The 19683-nt window shown below is 53.9% G+C and overlaps 1 long non-coding RNA gene across 1 annotated transcript; it reads left to right on the top strand.

Moving 5' to 3' along the window:
* Nucleotides 1-23: 23 nt before the first annotated feature.
* Nucleotides 24-17343, top strand: LOC116075012. The gene is made up of 2 exons (XR_004112380.1): nucleotides 24-16043; nucleotides 16450-17343. It is a non-coding gene; the product is annotated as an uncharacterized LOC116075012 (long non-coding RNA).
* The last annotated feature ends 2340 nt before the right edge of the window (nucleotides 17344-19683 follow it).

The raw sequence follows: 19683 nt of genomic DNA, 5'->3' as shown, positions 1-19683 counted from the left end.
GGGACGGGGGTGGGGGGGTGGGGGGGTCGGCGGCGGGCGGTCATGTGCATTCCCATTTAACTGGGCTCTGCTTAATCCGGGCCTAGGCTCACAGTAGTGGGGAATGAGGAGAGGCTCCCATCAGAGACCAAGGCCTAGAAGACAGCCTCCCTGTAAAGGCTGTCAGAGGAGTCTGCATGGCCAGCCACTGTTCCCTAGGGAGCCAGCACCCCCTCACCTGCTCCTGTCCCTTTGGGGCTCTTGTGACCTCCCTGTCTTCTTGTGAGATCTTATGTTCCTCCAACCCCGACAGCTACAGAACAGCTCCCAGAGTAAAAAAACTACCCCTCGTGCGTGCTGTCAGTTGTAGCTCTGCTAGCCTTCCACAGTGACTGCTGGCCCCCACTCAGGCTGCCCTCCAATGCGACTGCTTACTGACTCCACCCAAACCACTCCCGGCTGGCTGCCCTGCCATCCCGGTCATTTATCATTATCTGGACTCGACCCCCCCCCTCCCCCTTGCTAGTTGTCTGTCTCCACCCCTCCCCCAAAAGCTCTGCACAGACTGATTTCTAGGGCAGGAGCTGCAGTAGACCGGAGCTCAATGAGTATTTGTTGAATGGATGAATGGGTGGATGACACTGGATGGAGCACTCGGGCAGGCGGGGCTCAAGAGGGACGGGCCCTCGGATCAAACCCCCTTGACCCTTCACATCCCAGGACTCTCTGGCATTTGTTGCTGGCTTGGGAGAGGAGGGGGGAGCCTGCTGAGCCCTAGTAGAGAATGTTCTAGGCCAAGGCTGGCCCTGCTTGCTCCCTGACAAATGGCTAGCTGCAAGATAACGAGTTGGGATTCCCTTCTCCTGTTTCATTTGGGCATGAGCCTTGAAGGTAGAGCAGGTTACCCCAAAATGGGTTTATTCTCCCTTTCTCCAGGCTAAGTGTCAACAAGTGGAGAAAGGTCTCCAGAGGCAGGGGAGGAGAAAGCATGGTTTTCGGGCTGCCCGCTGGCGTGGAAGGAGTAGTGCTCCGTACAGTAAACCCACGGGGTCCTGTGGGGCCGTGGCTAGTCCCGCCTTGGCCAGCAGAGCACCCAAAGATAGAGCTTTGTGTCATGTGCAGGAATGAGTCCAGCTTACTCCACTTTGCCCCTGCCCTGGCTTCAGGGTGTTTGGAATGGACTGTGGGCCCTCATCTCTTTCCAGCATGCAGTGACCAGTTCTAGCTCAAAGTAACAGTATTGTCACCACCAACTCAGAAGCCCCACCCAGCCAGTATGGAGAGGTCCTCCCTCCAGTCCTCAGGGTTCCCGAGCTCAGGGGGTATAGGACAACAGGGGGCCGGCAGTAGGGGACAACAGGTGGGTGGCAGTAGGGGGTGGCACAGGGAAGGAAGAGGGAGTAGGACAATGGAGGGGAATGCAAAGACAAAGTTAGGGATACATACCCTTATTAGAAAGGTGGTTTTCTACAGATTGGTGGGTGTTCAATTCGCCGGACCTCCCTGTGCACTTGTTAGGGCGCTTGGATCTTTTATTGAAGGAAGAAACCCTGAGTTCCGGAAAGATCTCATGCAGGCCTGGCCAGGAACATTTAGGCCAGAATGTATCTGCTAGGCACAATTCTACAAAGGAGAGAAAGGCTAACCCTTATTCAGACTTGGATGCCTGGGTCTATCAACCCTTGAGTGGAAAGACCAGCCACATACCCTGTGGCATATCCAAGAGCACCCAAGATGGCACTCGGGAGCCTCTGTGCCTTGACATGCTCAGAACACAGGCTTCCACAGCTTTGGACCACCCCAGTTTTGCCTGTCAGGTGTGGACTTGTGTCTGCAGCCACCATACTGCTGTCTCCTCAGAGCAACTGGGGCATGGCCCATGGCTTTGGCACAGACAGCTCCCTTCATTCACATTCCTGTCCCCTGCCATGTAACAGGGATCTAATTAGGTTTCCTGCTTCCAGGCCTTGGGTCCCATCTTCCATGCACCTCCTGGGGGCCTGGGCCTAGAGTTCTCAGGCCAGCTCCCTCTTCTCTTCACAGCTGCAACCACCTGCCCCCTGCCTTCCAAGCCCCCCCTCTCCCTGCCCTTCAGCCAGGACTGCTGCCAGTTGTAGCTTGTTCTTCCCCATCCCCTACTAAACAAGTATGAAATTGTTACCAATCTTAAAACGTTTCTGTGCTGAGAACAGAGAAGAGGGCCAAAAAAGGATGACATGAGGATCTGAGGATCTATGAGACTGATAAATCTCAAAAGGGATTGTGAACATATGTCCTTGAGCAGAGCAGAGATGCCGATGGTTGGGGAGATGGCCCTGGCTGAGTTCTTCATTGGTCTGGCAGCTCCCACTTCTCTGGATTTTCTTGACCTCAGGACACCTGAGATCTAGTTTGTCCTTAATATTGTATGTGGGCTCACAAGCTGCAGGAAGTTGTGGGGCTGGGTGGGGTCCAGGACAGAAGGCGGAGAAGCCAGCTCTTCAAGATTACAGAAACCTGAGGCAAAGAATTTAGTTGCTGCGTGTATGTAAGCCACTGTGAGGCTCGGGACCTCCACAGGTTAGAGATGACTTAGTGAAGGGCTTACAGAAGCCTTGGCTACAGAAGAGGGGATTTCTAAATTGGAAGGACTAACTCAAAACTATTTTCAAGGAGAGACATTCACCCTGGAGGCTGACCCTGTCTGTGACTCTGTCCCAAGCCAGTAATGGCAGTTTTGTAAAGAATTGGCAAGTGGGTTTTCCAATGTGCAACATCATTACTGTTCTAGTTTCTGTGAATCTGTATGCTTTGGGAGCCCAATTAAGTGAAAATTGGGCATGTGGTGGGACAGAAGGGTGGCTAAAAATTGTCACCAAAGTTAAATTCACCTGGCGGTGCTTGGGACCCTGGCAGTGTAGAAAGACTCCCTGTTAGCATGGTTGGGGGGCAGCAGAGAAGGCAAGAACCTGCTTTGAGAAGTGGGGTGGACTTGCTGAGCTGTCCCTAGCTGAAGAACCTGGAAGCCTGACAGAGGGAGACTGGTTGGCAGGTTCCTGGTGGTCATAGTGTGGCTTTGGACTCAGCTTGGATGGTCAGACTTCTTGGTCTCTACCGAGGACTTGCACTCTCCTTACCTAATCTCCTCGTGAAGAGAGACTGTACAAGAGAGCGGGGTGACAGGCTGTTTGGGGCATCATGCTGGCGCTGGCACTAGAGGAAACCAGCAACGAGTCCGTTTCCACGTCAAGATGGCCACCTGAGAGGAAATCCAGGAATTGAACCCAGATGGAGATGTGTCATTCTGGAGACAGTGAAAGTGGCCAGGGAGAAAAGTCAAGAGCTCTCAAATGTGCTAGGTCCATCCTGCAGTAGGGCGCGCCTGGCCTTGCGTCTGAAGGAACGTGGACTCTTCCTTCCCCAGCAGAAGTGTGTTGAGAACCAGGCCTTGGCTGAGGCCCCGGGGAAGGGAAAGGAGGAGTGGACAGACAAGCTGCTTCCGAGTACAGCTCTGGGTCAGTGTGAAACCTGCAGATCCGCGCAGCCGCTTGGGCGTGGCTACCTGGGCACAGCCAACTGCCCAGTCAGGGCGAGGGTGAGGAAGGAAGGCTTGGTTTCCCTAACTGTCATGGTTTGGATCTTAAATGTCCCTCAATGTCACATGTGTTGGAAGTTCTGTCACAATGACACAAGTTTTTAGAGGTGAGGCAACTGGTTCCGAGAACCCCATCCTCCTCCCCTATGGATTAATCCACTGATGGACTCATAGTTTGGTGGGTTTCGGGAAAGCAGTTGCCCTATAAAAGCAAGCCCTCTTTGCTTCTTAGCTTCCACAAAAGTTGGTGGCACCCTGCACTCCCTTGCCAATGATGATTTGAACCAGCACGAGTTGGTGGGGGACAGGGCCCATGGGTAGGGGACAGGGCCCACGGGCTGAAACCTTTGAAACTTGAGCCAAAATAAATCTTTGCTCCTTTCTCAGTTCCTCCCTCCCAAGTTACTCATGGTGTTTGCAAAGCTGGAACTGTCCTTGTTCCCACATGCTACAGAAGGGGCTTGGCCATTGGCCATGAAGTATCTGGTATCGAGTATCACCCCAGTGTGGAGGCCAGGCAAAGGAGATTCAACCTGCTCGAGAGGCAGTGGGCATGCAGCTCCAGACAAAAGGAAGGGCCCACCCCTAACGAGCACTAGAAGAAACTCCTTTTCCTACATAGGGCTTACCTTTGATCCAAATCAGGCTTAGGGCCACATTTTTTTTAAGCTGTAGATCAAAGAAAGACATGGCACTACCTCTGCCCAGCCACTGTGCTGGTTAAATGTTGGGACCCTGGCTGCCCTAGCAGCTGCCCTGGGTGTTGGGAGACACAGAAGCAGCCCGGCCACTAGAGTTCCTGGTTTTTAACTTGCCAGAGATATTTGTTCTGATCAACAGGAACAAACTGCTGGAGCCAACAACATGTGACCAGGCCCCTGCCACGCCTTGTCCTGAAAAGTTTCTGTCCTGCAAAATGGTATAAGATCAGGCAGACAGGGCTCTGCCTTCAAGGGACCGGTAAGGTGGGCGTGGCTGCCCTCGGTGTCCCCCCAACCCTAAGGTCCTAGAATGACCCTTGGAAGTGTGATCAAGGGATTTCCCTCATTATGTATGGGTGGGGAGTCTATGAAGTACACAGGAAGCCAGGCAGCACATGAGAACCTTCTTCAAGCATGGAGGGTCTTGAGCAAGTCCCAACTCACAGAAAGGTCAAGCCTGGGGAGGTTTTATGGGGCTTTGCCCCAACAGGGGATTTCAGTTCCCAGTGAATAGCCGGGGTGTCCTAGGAGGGAGGCAGAGGTCTTCTTTGGGCCTTAAGTGGTGAGCCAGGCCTAGCAGCCTGTTCTGCTATGTGAGGAGAGTCGGCTGAGGCCTGGTGCTGCCCCTCAGGCCCTCGCATATCTTTCTGCCATTCTTAGCATGTCACCTCATGCTCACAGCGTCCCAATGTGTGTCTAGGCAGGGACATGGGCTTCATTGAAAAGAAGGGCTCTTGTAGACCTAGAACCTTCTGCTTCCATCTCATTGGCCCGAGTGGACGCCAGGCAAGGTGCACATGCAGCCATTGCAGGTGGCCAGAGAGGAAGGAGGGCCTGAGACACAACCAGAACTCATCTCATATGGTCAGTCGAGTCCCTGCCCAGCAGTTCCCAGCTATGCAGGCCCTCCCTTCATGTTGAGGGCTGGGTCTGGACTCTTATCTGCCTTTCTGAGGTATAGCTAGCGTAATGCATAGGTGTTCAGGCAACACCTGGGGGTTTGGCAGTCAGCAGGGAGGCTCTCGTCTGCAACCACGGAGTAGCCATGTTTATTTAAAGCTTATTAAGCAGGGTGGCACAAGTGTTGGGAAGGGCACTGAGGGGGAGCTGGTGATGCGGAGGAGGAGGAAAGCCAGGTAGATGACTCCTGGGGACCAAGCAGTCTGAATCCAGACCTCAAGGACCCACTAGATCAAGCCAGAGAAGAGTCAGGGTGCCCGTAGCTGCACACCCAAGTGTTGCCGCAGGGCTGAGCTGAGGGCAAACTGGAAGCGGGGCACACAGCGGCCTCTGAGCCAGCTGCTGCAAGGCTGGGACACCGAATGGGTAGAAAGCAAAGCACCAGGAAGAGACTACAGTTGTGACAAAGGCCGCTTTCCAGAAGGACAGAGCCAGCACACGTATGAGACCAGTGGTGGTTCACACGGTTGAGAACTGTGGAGTTCAGCCACTGCCCAGTGTATGAGGGAAGGACTGAGAACCCAGAAACTTCTCAGTCCAAGAAGCTAGATGGCTCAGTTGTCTCTCCGACACCAAGGCCCGAGGCTCCTTGGATCCAGAAGAAGCTAGAGTCTGAATCCATGGGCAGGTAATTGACAGCAGCCATGACGGGTGCTGGCACAGAGCTACGTGCCCAGGCTGGCTTCCAATGTTTTTTCCATCCAGACTGCAGTCCCGTGGACAGTGCCACTCCACACATTCAGGATGGGTCTTTCTGCTCAATGCTGTCCGACCCACTTGTCGATTCTCTCTGAAATTGCCTCCATGGGCACACTCAAGGCACGTGTGCTATACAGATCCCAGGCGTCTCTTGTTCCAGTCAGGTTGACAAAAGCAAGACCAGCCAGCATGGGAAAACTAGGCCTGAGCTCAGAAAAGGGTGCAGATGGGAAAGCCTTCAAAGAGACATAAAAGATAGACTCTGAACGGACTGGAGAGGCAGTGTAGCCTCAGGAGTGGGCAGACAGGAAGTTGGCTGTCTGCCATGAAGACCCAGCCGCCTCCCTAGGATGCCATATGTGCAGAGACCTTGGCCAGAGACAAGAGTGTCTTTGACAACAAGGACAACAAGTGACAGACAAGGAAAAGACAAAACTTTGACAACAAGGACAACAAGTGACAGACAAGGGAAAGACAAGACTTCGTTTTCCTTTGGGCCACCTTCGGACCCCTGGGAGGGAGCTCCCTCCCAGCCTTGCTCTCTCTACTGTCCCCGTTGATGCCCTTGTGCCCTGTCCTCCCCCTGCTTGCCCCGGTGAGGTCCTGTGGGCAGTTTCCAGATCTGCGGTTTTCAGGGTTGCTAGGGGGAGGCAAGTACAATTTCCCAACTAACTCACAGGTCAAGGCAGTCTCCCTTTGTGGCAGGTTTGTCGAGCACTTCCATAGTGGCCCATTCCTGGCAGAAGCTGACAGGCCCTACATGAGATAGGGAAGCTGGGAAAGTCCCTCAGCTTCTGGCCTGGCCCAGGGTTCTTTCTGATGCTACTGGAGCCAAAACAAGAGGCCTCCCAGGCACCAAGAGGGAAAGGCTACCTCTGAGCAGGTGCCAGGTGGCTTCTGTGCATGGCCTGTCCCTGGTGAGCGCTTGCCCTGCCAGGTTCCCCTTAAGAAAACCCCTTCTTGTAAACTAATCAAAGTTCTTTCATTCCAGTGAATGTGCTGTCCAGTGTGGGTGTGGAAGGAGGCCTCCCCCATGGGATCCATGGGGCCCAAGAGAAGGCAGGCCCTGTAGCTTGCTCAACAGGCTGCAGCCTAGAGTGGGCAATGCTTCCTGGAACTGGGAACAGACAGAAGCCCAGAGCAATGTCCCATAGTGTAGTGGACAGAAACGGAAGGCCTGGTGGGGCCAGGGGGGTGTGCAGGCAGGGGGGGCAGGCTGGCCAGGCAGGGACCAGTTTAGTTTCCTCGACTGTAAAATCAGGGTAGCCAGTCATTCGTTCACAGGTTCATTCTCGGACCTTGTATCTTGTGAGACAAAAGGGCGCGCCTACAGCCTTGGGAACCCACAAGCATGGAGAGCAGAGCACATGTTCCTGTGCCAGATGTCCAGCCGAGAGGGCAAAGGACAAAATTAATGCACAGCTAATTAATACGACATCCAAGAGCTTGGGCGCGGCACAGGAAAGGGGGTGGAAGGATGATGTGACAGGGAGGAGGGGGAGGAGGAAGCAGCTGCCACCTTGGAGCTTGGGCAGGCCTTCTCCACGCTGAACTGGAAAGGAAGAAGAGGGGCAGTCATGTGAGTGTGAGAGAAGCAGTCAGGCAGAGGGGACGACGCAAGCCTTGGCCTAGCTGCCTTGGTTATCCAGGGGTATGTTAGAGGCAGGGGAATGATGGATTTAGACCTCTAGCCAGCTTCTGGCTCAGCCAGGCCCTGAGAGGGCTCAGTCTCCCAAGCAGAAGGCAGAGAGACTCGGGGGTACACGCTGCTGGTGTGGGGGCGAGGTAGGTAGAGGATGGGAGGGAGCAGGGACAGGGACTGGTCTGGTAGCCGGTCTCTTCCCTGTGGAATAGAGGGGTTCTAAGGACTGGAAGGGACACCACAGTGGCTCGCCAGCCACTCACTATAGTATGCACAAGGACATAGTCTGTTATGGTTCCCATTGGGATTTCACAGCTCTAGCGAGCAGCCAGGAGTGGGGTGTGGGGGGGTGTGGGGGGGTGTGGGGGGGCATCAAGGCAGCTCAGTGGGTAGCCGAGACTATTGATTAGATAGATTTGGTGATGTGGCCAAGAAGGTGGAAGAGAAGGCCGGCCCAGTAGCCGAAGGTCCAGAGGAGGAGAAACTAGGAGCCTGATCCAGAGAGAAAGAGGCTGGCCGAGGAGACTTTTGCTTAGTGGTGTCTGCTTGGTACCGTCATGGCAGGTGGCCAGAAGAAATTAACCATGTGCCTCACTCCTCCCCCCTCTACCTAAACCCCAGATGTTTGGACTGTCCCGTGGTGGGCACCAATACCTTGTCTCTAATGTATATTATCCCACAAGGAAACTGGGAGACGCAAAATGTTTGTGTCTGCTTGAGCAGACGTGAAATGAGATATTGTACTGGAGCTTCTCAGCAACCAGGAACAACTCCCACAAGGCTCTGTGCTGCTGGGGAAGAAGCAGCAGCATTTATTTAGTGCCTACTGTGTACTCTTTTTCCACTGGTGGCTACCAACAGTTTATGCCCTACCCATTATTTCTGGGCCATTGAATGGACAGCTCGCCCTGTTCAAGAGGGATAAGCCGCCATGGAATATCCAGTTTGTTCAGAGACAACCTTGGCAGTAGGCTGGGTACAGAAGTAGATAGTGTGTAGCTCTGGTGTCCTCTGCTGCTCCAGCTGAGCCAAAGCAGGGAGACAGGCCCAGTATGGTGTCTATAGGGAGGAGAAGCAGGATTGTGGGTAGGGGTACCTAAGGATGCAGTCATCTGTAGCCCTAACGTGACCCCCTGGGCTCACTATCCTGGTGCACTGTGGCACAGATTCTGGTCTTGAAAGTAGAGAAGGGGTATCTCCTAGGAAGAGAGGACACTGGGGAGTCTGGGACAATCCCAGTGGTTGGCTGCTCCAGGCTCTAAGAGCTGGAGTACCCCCTTTGGAGCTAGTCAGCTCCCCAAATTCCTAGGCCCCTTTCCATTTGCCTTCTGTGACACTTCCCATATGAGCTCTATCAGGGGTTTCTGAACCCTGGGCAGGCCACACGAGCAGGTGACAGCAGTGGGTGACTGGCATCCCCACCACTGGCAGCGAACACTTCCCCTCCCACCCCACCCCCCCATGCCTCCAGGCTCTCAGCTCCACTATGCAATGAACGCCCTCTGTGTCGGAGCTGTACCACGGATTGCCTGGCACGGTCTACTTGGGAAGCAGAGAGGTTTGTTCTGGCTCGTGGACCTGGAAGTTGAAGTAGAAGATTGGGCAGCCTCGTTGGTTTGGGCCTCTCTGAGGGGTAGCACAGTATTGGGGGGGGCTCATGGAGGCTCATGGGAGGGTGAGCAGGTAATCTCTAGCCAGAAAGCAGAGTCCTACCAGGCCTGTCTCGCCTCGCTCTCGGAGGATGCCCCCCCCCCCCATATGTAGCTCCTCTCACGGGCCCAACTCTCAACCACCGTCCAATCTTGCTCTCCTGAGCTCCTAGCTTTTTAACACCTGGACTTTTGGGGACGCCATCCATAGTTAGACCAAAGCAGCATGCATGTCGTGGGATCTTCAGTGTGTGTGGGGGAGTGTGTGCGGGTGGTGGCAGTTAAAAATGGATATAATATTTTAGATCCTGAGTCTAATGCCTGCTACATAGTAAGTGCTCAATAAAAAGTGAGCAAGTGCCTGCAGGGTTTAGTGTAGAGGGGACATAGACATAGATGGTCTTTACCCTGTCATTCCAGCCTGGGCTGCCTGCACAGAGCCAAGCTACTGGTACAACCCTGACCCCCAGCCTTCGTGGTCACCTGTGCTCGCTCTCCTTAGCTTCATTCTGTGGATCTGACACGCCTTACTGCCCGGTCCCCCTCTTCTCCACTGAGGCTCCATGACTCCCTGCACCCGCTCTCCATCTGTTCCCTTCCCACCTACAGAACAGTCCCGGGGGCAAGACCTCCCTCCTGGTATGCTCTCAGTCATGGACACCTGTGTGGTCCGGCCAAGATCCCAGCTTAGCGGGCTGGCGGTGTCTGCTCTTTGGGGGCCCTGTCTCCCCAGCGCTCAGATCTCACCACTAGAATAAATCTATCCCCCCCCCAACATCCTGTTTTCAGTTTCTCCTGAAGGAAAGGAAAAGAAAGCCCAGAAGCAGAAAGGCTGGCTAGGCCAGCAATCCGTACGTGTGTTCAACTGGTTGGATAAAGCACTTCCTATCCCAGTCCCACCCCTGACCCCTGACCCCTGGCCAGAGGGAAAAAGCCTGTGGTTAGTCAGTGTTACCTCCCACAAAGATGTGACCCCTCTGCTGGTGCTGGAGTTCTTCATGCTTCTCTGGACAGTGCCCTCCCCTCGGTGGTAGCAACAAGGCAAACTCCCCCACCACCACCCACACAGGCCCCCTGGCTGCCCCAGTCAAGGCTTGCCAGGGTACCCTGCTAATTCATGCTGCCTTCTTAGGACCACTGCTGGCTCTGGAAGCAAGGGAAGCCACTCTGAGCCTAGGGCAGTGCCTTGTCAGGTAAAAGGGGACTAGAGCCGAGCCTACAAGGCCAGCCAGTGTGGGCCTACAGGGCCAGTGTGGGCCTACAAGGCCAGTGTGGGCCCTTCTGGCTGGGCTGCCGGCAGGGAGCCTATGCCTGCCTGGGCTGTGGCGGGTGGCTGGCCCCTCAGCTCCCCCTACCCTGTGGTCTCCAGCTGGAGGCAGACTAGAGCGATGGCTGTCATCTTGCACCAGGAGGAAGAAGTTGCACAGTGAGAATCGTGAAGGGATCAGGTGTCAGTGACATCCCATGCCACAAGGGAAGCCAACACTTCTCTTATCCTTTTTCTAGGTGTGTGTGTAGGGGTTGGGGAGTAGGGGGTTGCAGGCAGATTTGATCCTGTCACGGAGATGCCATAGCTCTTCTCTCCCTTCTGTTTACTGTGCTGATGTTCTATGGGAGGCCACGGAAGTCAGAACCTCTAGCAGCTCTTTAGAAAGGGCAAGGGTGTCAATGATCCAGGCAACAGAGGTAAAGGTGAGAGCAAAGGGTATTGGGAGTGCTTGTTAGTGCGGGGTGGGGGTGGGGGTGAGGGCAGAGCTTTCCAGGGAGCAGCAGGGATGAGAGCAGGAAGCAGGCAGATCAGGGTGGGGTCACCAAGAGGGTCAGGCCAGTGATGCAGAGTGGCTTCTCTCTTCTCTTAACCCTGCTTTCTCTGAGTCTTGATTGCGCAGTAGCAGGGACGGCTCAGTGAGTTCCCTGGAACAAGAGAAACGAAAGGAAAGGAGACAAAATGAGGAGTGGTGTGTGTGTGTGTAGGGGGACTGTCAGAACTTCCCAGAACTCTGACCAACTCCAAGAGTATTTCTATGTGAGCCGCTGTCTGGCTGCCAGCCTCACACAATGCCTCTCCTCCCTCTCACAGACCCAGCATCTGTGTAGCCCCTAACAAGAGTTTCTGAGACCCAAACAGGAACACTACACTTTGCAGGTTAAGACTTCTGTCTGTAGTTAAAGCGCAAGTTTCTATTTGTCCTATGTTAGGTCCTTACAAGTTGAGGTTTCTATTTGTAATTTATAAGTCCCATTCCTTAGATCTGATATGAAAGTACAAAACATAATTTTCTACCTACACTAAACTTGGGGCCCTGTTCACTGGATATGATGACCCTGTTCCTTCCCATTCCTGGTATCTTTCTAACGATGTATAACAGGCAGCTCCTCCCTACCCTGTGAACACTTTTTCTCTCCTTATAAAAGGGATCTCAAGGGGCCAGTGGGGTCCCTTGAGTCAGTGGGCTGAATCAGGATGAGGCAGCCTGCTGGCCTGTCCCAGGGTCTGTCCCAAAGTACAGCTCTTTTCTTGGACAGTTGTGGACTTTTTATTTTCAGGTTTAGTGTCGACCAGTGCTTGCATCTGTCAGTGAATAGTGAATTAGTCTTTTGCTTGCTTTGGACTGGTGCGGATGTTTACCTCCCACAACTATGATCTCGGTTTCCACGGAACACCCACATACTCCCCTCGCCCCCAGCTGTCTCCCTCATAGACTGAACAACTATTTGATTCTGGGAGCTTTCACTCACAGACAGCCATCGTTGGACCAGCTGGATCACAGCCTGCAAACTATTCTAATCTCAATCCCTCTCTCCCTCTCCGTATATAGACACCCGACCCCACCCCACTTTCTAGCTCTTTCAGGACTCAGTGCCCCTTGAACTGCAGGAGGAGGTGGGACAATGGCCTCCTGAGAAGGTGCTCTGAGGAAACGAGGCCGGGAGCAGAGGGGTCCCCCACACTTCTGGGTCAAGGCCCCCTCTGTCTTGTAGACTGCTGCCTTGTGTACCCTGCAGCTGTCTGCTTTCAGATTCTCATTGAATAGTCCCTCCTGTGACTGCCTCTCAGAGGAGGCTCCACACACTGCTGTTCCTGCCCAAAGGAAGCTGCTGTTCTGTCTGCTCCACACCCCCAGCTTTGCCACAATAGCTGTTCTGAAGAAAGGACTATCCCCCCTCACAGCCCCTTCAGCCCCTCAGCTGCCACAGCCCCCCTGCCTGGGTGTGCCACAGCCTGTCGATGAGCATCCTGACTTTATCTGCTCCTCCCCCTAGCTGCTTGGGGCCAGGCTCACTCTCTGTGGGCAGCCTGGGGCTCTGAACCTTTGTGGCCTCCGGGTAGAACATGGATACCAGCTCCCAAGCTCCGGGCACCATGGACCAGCCCTGCAGGGGAACAGCTTTAATGACCTTGTGAGCAGTAATTACACCCCAGGGTCCATCTTAATAACCAGTATTCCCCCGTCAGTGGGCCCTTAATTGAAAATGAGTGGGCGACACAAGTTGCTGTGAAGTTGGCTGGCAAGCCCTTAACGTGATATTAATTGTAGTAATTAGTAGTCACTTTGTGTTGGAGTCATCTATAAATAGAGGGTCCATTAGTTTAGCAAAGGAGCATGCTTTAAAACGCAAACAAAAGTCCAATTAGTTAGCTAAATCACTCATCTTTCTGAGCAAATTCCCAGGTTGTAGATAGACCAGCTGCAACTTGAGGGTACTAGTCAGTTTAAGGCTTCTGAATGAACATCCACTGCAGTGGCCCAACTACACAACGCTGTCTCTTTAAATAGGCTTGCCCCAGGAGGTTCTGGTTCTTGGAAGGGTCCAACAGACTCTTACTTTATTGGCACAGCTGGCGGTCACACTTCTCCCTCCGCTTTCTGATTGGTTTCACCCAGGAAGCATGGAAGTGCTTCTTAAAGGAACAGTAGCACAGTGCAGGCCCAGACTCTGGGAGAAGGAATGAGTGGCGTGGGCGTCTCTCCTTAAATGCAGCTCTCGACAGTCCAGACAGAATGACCCACCCATGCCAAGGTCCTGGGACCCAAACAGACTTGGGGAGCACGGAATTCCTCAGACTTGGAGGGCACACATTTAAAGCGGACCGAGCATTTCTCACAGCCTTGGGAGGGAACACATTTGAGGCGGACTCAGCACTCCCCACAGCCTCGAGGCATACCTGTAAAGCGGTGGCCCCACACAGAAGGTGACAGCTGTGTTGAGGACTTGGCTGCCAAGCGAGGCAGTTAGATCCCCAGCACTTTTTGTTTGGAGAAACACACTGTGTGTGTGTGTGTGTGTGTGTGTGTGCGCGCACGCGCGCGTGCGCGCGCGCGCGTGCGTGCTGCCAAGGTGCTACCACCTGGGCACAGGTCCTGCCATCTGGTGCTCTGAGCAATCAATCCTGCGAGCTGCTCCTGCCTGTCCCCCCTACTCCTGTGCTGACCACTGGGGTTGCTCTTGATGAAATTTGCATTTTATCAGAGATAAAGCCACTAGAGGCAGCAGCCATTTCTGAGCGTAGTAAGAAGAGAAGTAGTGCATTCCCCCTCACCTGAGAGTGAGGGCAGCTCAGTGTGCGCGGACGCGGACAGCTGTTGCCCTCCCTTACGCTCCTTTCATATGTCACTCAGTACTTACAACAGGTTGCCAGGGTTGCTATTTTGAATGTCCTATTTGACAAAATAAAACATTGGCAACCCTATTTTGGTCCCGAAAATATCTTTTGGAGATTTTTGCTAGGGGATGAAATCCAAATGTCTGGGGCTGTTGAGCTAAATGGCTGAATCAGGAACTTGAGGCGGAGTTGAGTCATAGCTATAAAGTTGTATTCACAGAGGATGACTTGTGGGGGGGAGGGGGCGTTGTGAAATATGGACATTTATTGACAGGTTTCCCATGACGAGAACTGAACATAGATAAAGAACTATGCGGAGTCACAGGGGCCGTCCCATCCAACTTGTCGTTTTCGCCATAATGAAGGAAACTTGTGGTGGTCTTTGCTACTCTGTGAGTTCTTCCTTTTTCTACCCTTTCAAGCCCCTAACGGTGGACAGGAGAGAAAAAGAGGATGGAAAAGAACGGGGTTATCGCTATATTCCTTTTGAGGATTAGTGGGGTTGAGGGTTGAACTCCTTGGGGCAAGTTTGATCTTCACCATCCGGATAGCTAATTTCTTCTTGTAGGTTCTTCTTTGTGCATAGCTACTTACAAACCCCACCCGACAGCCGCCAACCAACAAACCTCCACCTCACCCTGCCTCTCTGGACCGTAGTATTTTATAGACCCTCTAAAAGATCTCCAGAATTCCAAATGTCACACAACTGCAGAAACATATCTGTAGCTGGCAAAATCACGCCCCTGCTAGAGCATGAGGCAAATCCAAGTCAGCTGGTGTGGACAGCCTGAAACTAGTCCGTATCCCATGCCTGGGACTATAGAAATTGAGGGACCTCCTCAGCCAGGGACACCTCCTAAGCCTTACACAGTGATTAGACAGCCCAGGCTCTTGCCCCCATGCGCTGGCAGCCTGTCTTCCAAGGTCCTGCAGAAAGCAGGAAGTGACATACACTAAGCTAGCAGAACCGGTGTCATTTCCTGGAAAAACTGACCCAGCTGACCGCCAGTCGCACCACACGCAAGAATTAGCTCTTAAGCCAGGCAGGAATGAATACAGCATGGTGGGAGAGCACACCCCTGTCAAGCCCAAGTCAGGCCCCAAGTTCAATCCTCAGTACTGATTGAAGGGAGGGGAAAAAATTAAACAAAGACAGATATAAGTACCAAAGCTAGAAAACTACGGTCTCGGGGCCATCTGCTCTTGTTCCTCCTGGAAGATCCCTCAAAGGTCAATGTGTTAAAGGCTTGGTCCCAGCTTGTCTCCAGTCTCAGTGTTGTTAAGAGAGATGAGCCTGGAGGGAGTCCTTTGAGTCAGTGTGGGTATTCCCTCCAGGACAGTATGAGACTCAAGCAAGTCTTTTTCACTTCTGGGCTGTTAGGGAACGGTTTATTACCACAGCATGTTCCCACCCATGATGGAGTGGTCCACCCCAACGGGGGTCTAAAAATAACACAGCCACCTAGCTGGAGGTTCCAGCCTCTATAGGTGTCAAAATAAAAGTCAATCCGTTCTTATTCAGTAAAACAAGTCTTGAACTTGTCCCTCTCCTGCCTCTACTTCCTGAGTGCTGGGATTACAGAACTGTACCATCACACCCGATTTAAAACTTTTTATAAGGCGACTCTACTGGGTATTTGTTGTCATGGCAGGAAGCTGGCTGACAGCCTCAGATCTGGCAAATGGAGTCTCTGTTGTGAGGGCCCACGATGGCACTGGCACCCGAAAAAAGAGACAAAGCCAACGACGGTGTGGGAATTAAAAAACTTGTACTTCAAAGATTGAAGAACGCAAAGACAACATGCAGAAAAGGTGACGCTCTCTGCAAATTGCACCGCTTAGCAGTGGACTCTTGTCTGAAATCAAGGATTCCGAGGACTTGGAAAAGACAAGAGGCAAGTGATCTGAGCGGAGATTTCTTCAGCATCTAAATGGCAGTAAGCGTCTGATCAGTGGTGAAGCATCATTAGCCCCCAGGGGAGCGAAATCAAAGCCCCAGTGAGATGCCACCTTCCACTGGGACAGGCAATATCGAACCTTCTAGAAGGACTGGTGAAGTAGGAGGATCTGACCCTCATGCCTTGGGTGGAATTTGACAAGACCTCTCCGAGAGAGGTCTGGAAGCTTCAGAATGGCCACAGGTTGAGCAATCCCACCCTTGGTGGACACCCATGAGAACTGCTAGCTTCCATCTACACAGCTTCCTTTCGAGGCCTGATGGAACAGCACAGAGGTAAGTACCCCAGCGTCAGATGGACAAAGAGAACATGACCTGTGTGTCCAGTGAGCATGAGCGGGGGGGAGGGGGCGGGGCGGGGCGTGCATGGGGGTGGGGTGTGCATCCTCACCTCTCTGGGATAGATGCCCAGGAATGAAATACTCATACTGTAGTTAACGATTTTTAAAATGACCACACAACCAGGCAGCATGACACTCACCCTGTACTCACTCCCAGCACTTGGGGAAAGAAGGAGGGAGAACCGGGAGTTCAAGGGTCAGCCTGGGCTACTGTGTAAGATCCTTTTACCAACAAACAAAAATCTCCAAGCAGAATTGAAACAAAAATGCCGAAATGAATAATGAAAACCCAGCCACACAGTTTTCTAAAGCGCTCTCTCATTTTACCTTCTCGGGCAAAGTGGTGTTCAAGCCGAGGCCTCACAAGCAGGAAGTAGTCAGCCAGGCAGTGAACAGGACGACTGGGATGCAGTGGATGCAGCAGCCTCCCCTGCCTCTGCCACCACCACCACCACGGCAGGAGAGAACTCGCATCCGAGGTCCACAGAGTGGCTGCTGGAGGACTCAGGAGAGGACGGGTAAGATGAGGCTCCTGAGAGGACCGGAAGCGTGCATGGGCCGGCCTGGCAATGACGTGGCCGTGGGGAGGAGAGGATCTACACTGTGCTTTGTGGTGTGCATGTGAGGGACGAGGACTCCGTGGGACACAAACACCAGGCAGCAGCCTAAAGTGGGGCTAACTTGCCTATGAACTCTTAGCCTCAGGAATGCTGGGTAAGTGGCTTAACCTCTGTGACTATGGAGCCATCTAACTCCCTGTGGCAAGAGGTCCTGAGACCTGCACCGACAGACCGGAAGGCCAAAGGAAGCCGGGTGAGAAGACCCAGGTGTTAACTTAAGGTGGTCACACTAGGCTCCTCCCAGCCACCTAGCAACAACTTAGGTCATCACTTGCCTCTGCCAGGTGTGGGCGGCTTATAAAAGGACTGCTCACTAGGTCTTCATGCGAGTCCCTCAACCAACTGGATTCTGGGCTGTCCCTCAACCTAGTGGCTACCTGCCAACCTGGGGCCGGCACCCCTAAATGGACAGACAGCCTTGACTGGCCTCAGTGAGGATGTGTCTAGTCCCATAGCAACTTAATATATGGGCTGGAGGGCGAGGTGACACCCAGAGGAGGGGGGCTTCCCCTTCTAAGGGGAATGGGGGGGACTTATGTGAGGGGGACTAGAGGGAGAGGAAGAGTTGATATTGGGCTGTAAAGTGAATGAATAAATAAATTTGATAAAAATCTGTTTCATGGGCACTTAAACAAAAAGACTGCACCCCACCTCAGTTTTCGGTCCCCCCACCCCCATGTTCCCAGCTGGTCTCTCCCACTTCCTGTCGTCTGTGTCTTGCCCTTGTGGCTCTGCTCTTGTCCCTCTGCCTCTCCAGGTCCCCTCCCTTCCCCAAATGACCCCCTTACACCATATCTGTTGCTTGGCATGGTTTCTTGAGGGCATGTTGGCATGGGCCCACCAGGTGCCCTGCTCACTGGGTTACATTTCACCACACCGGGCGGGCAGCTCCCTAGACGGGGTTCAGGGGCTGCCTCGTTGACTACCCACGGGCAGCAAACACCTCTACAGGATTCTCAGACCAGGGCCGTCTCTGTGGTCTCCGGCCCTGGCATAGATTGTCTAGGAGTAGTTCTGCCATTGCTGGCTGTAACCCAGGCACAGCCACACAGAGCCAGGTGTGGGGAGGAGCAGAGGCCCCTGTGTCCCCTCAGGTGTCCCCCACACAGGCACCTCAGCAACCCCAAACTCCAATTCAGGAGCATTTTTGGATGGCCTTCATGTAGCCATCACCACAGGTGACAGAACTCATCCTCTGACCCTCTCCCTCACCGGGCAGTGCAAGGCAGGGAGCCTAGGTCCTCCAGTGCTATCTGGGCCTGGAACTACTCTCAAAGACTCCCCAGCCCCCTAAGCAGCTCATCCACACACAGAAGGACCAAGTACAGGCCAGCAACTCAGCCACAGTGCTCAAGGGACCATTGCACACACTCCTAAAAAAGGGTGAGTTCTGCGTACCCTTGTGGGCGGGCACTGGAGCGTGCTAGTATGGGACATGTGGAATGTATGTTGTATGAACGCGTGAGGGGCGGTGTGTGAAGCTTGTGGGGCAGAGACTCGGTTGGACCCCAGGGCCCACTGTGACTTTAAAGCTTGTGTCTCCCCCGTTCCCTCTGTTGCCAGAGCTTTTTGTCCTCAGGTCCCTGCCGCCTTCACTGATCTGGCCACTCAGGAAGACTGGCCCAGGTCTGAGGCTCCTGCTAGCATCCGGAGGCTCCCATGGGCTGTGGGGGCTCCTGATCTTGCCTCCCTCTGCCTGTGCCAGGAGGCCTCTGTGTGACAGAAAACTAACTTCCTACTACCCCGTTATCCCTTCCTTCCCCTCCCCTCCCCTTTCCTCTCCCAGTACCCCCACATTCTCTCTGGAGGAGTCTGGGAGGCCTCTCACATCCAGAAGTCCCCTCTGCAGCCTGCCCCAGTCCACCATCTTGGCTCTATCAGATCTGCCAGAGGTGGGACTTCGTCTTCCCTGAAATATTAATGGTCTTGTCAGGAGAGCTGGGGAGGAGCTGAGCAGCTATGTGCCTTTATTAACAAGGCAGTGCCAGCTGGAGTGCATCCCCCCCCCCCCCAACACACACAGGTTGCTGTGATGTCAGCAGTGGCAGCTGAGAGGAGCCAGCCCCAGGCCTTGAGAGGCCAGGCCTCAGGCCAGGGAAGCCAGACCCCAGGCCTCTCTCTGCCTCACTCAGCTTCTGACCTGCTCCTTCCATTCTCTTCCACTTTAGGAAGTCTTTCCTGGGGCTGCAGCCTGTCCCTTTGGGCTGTGACAGTCTGCCCACTCTGTAACTGTCAGGCCTCATGCTCCATTGCCCTGACAACACAGTCCCCGAGAGAGGGCCAGCCTGCAGGGAGGGGACCCTTGCTGAACACCAGTGTCTGTGTGGGTCCCCAGGCACCTCCATACACAGCTCCCCACCCCAGCCCTGCCCACCTAGGAGCCCTCAGCCCACCTATCCCTGGTCCTCCGGGGAAGGCGCCCTCCATGTGCCATCCACTCAAGCTGAGTCAATGCCCTGGCCAAGTTTAAAGCAGAAGAACCCCAGGTAGAGAGGTGGAATGAGTTGCTTATCCCCAGACACGGGGACGGAGGCTGGGTGCTTAGCAGCTCAGCAGAGAACGATGCCTGGGGAACCACAGCCAAGCTCTCTTCCTCAAGAGCAACCACTCACTCCTCTCGAGGAGCCGTGACGAAGGAAGCAACATGGAGGCCGTGGCACAGAGAGCTCTCTGTCCTTGCCAGTGGGCTGTCAAGACCCATACTGATGCCCGGGCCATTCATGGGGAAACTGAGTCTGGGCATACTGAGGGGTTGCGGGCAACTTGCCAAGCCACTGTAGTTATGAGCTAGGGGTACCCACACATGAGGCTGCAGATGTGTGGGGGTATGGGGCTGTGTGGGTGGGGAAACAGTCTCTCCTTGCTCAAGCCCTGATGTAAGGAGCGCCTGTGTTCAAGAGAACATGTCAGTCACAAGTGGGTCAAGAATGTGGGGGTGTGGGTGGGAGTGTGGGG

This window comes from Mastomys coucha, unplaced genomic scaffold, assembly GCF_008632895.1.
Source record: "Mastomys coucha isolate ucsf_1 unplaced genomic scaffold, UCSF_Mcou_1 pScaffold3, whole genome shotgun sequence".
NCBI lineage: Eukaryota > Metazoa > Chordata > Mammalia > Rodentia > Muridae > Mastomys > Mastomys coucha.
This window is presented reverse-complemented; position numbering and strand designations above follow the sequence as displayed.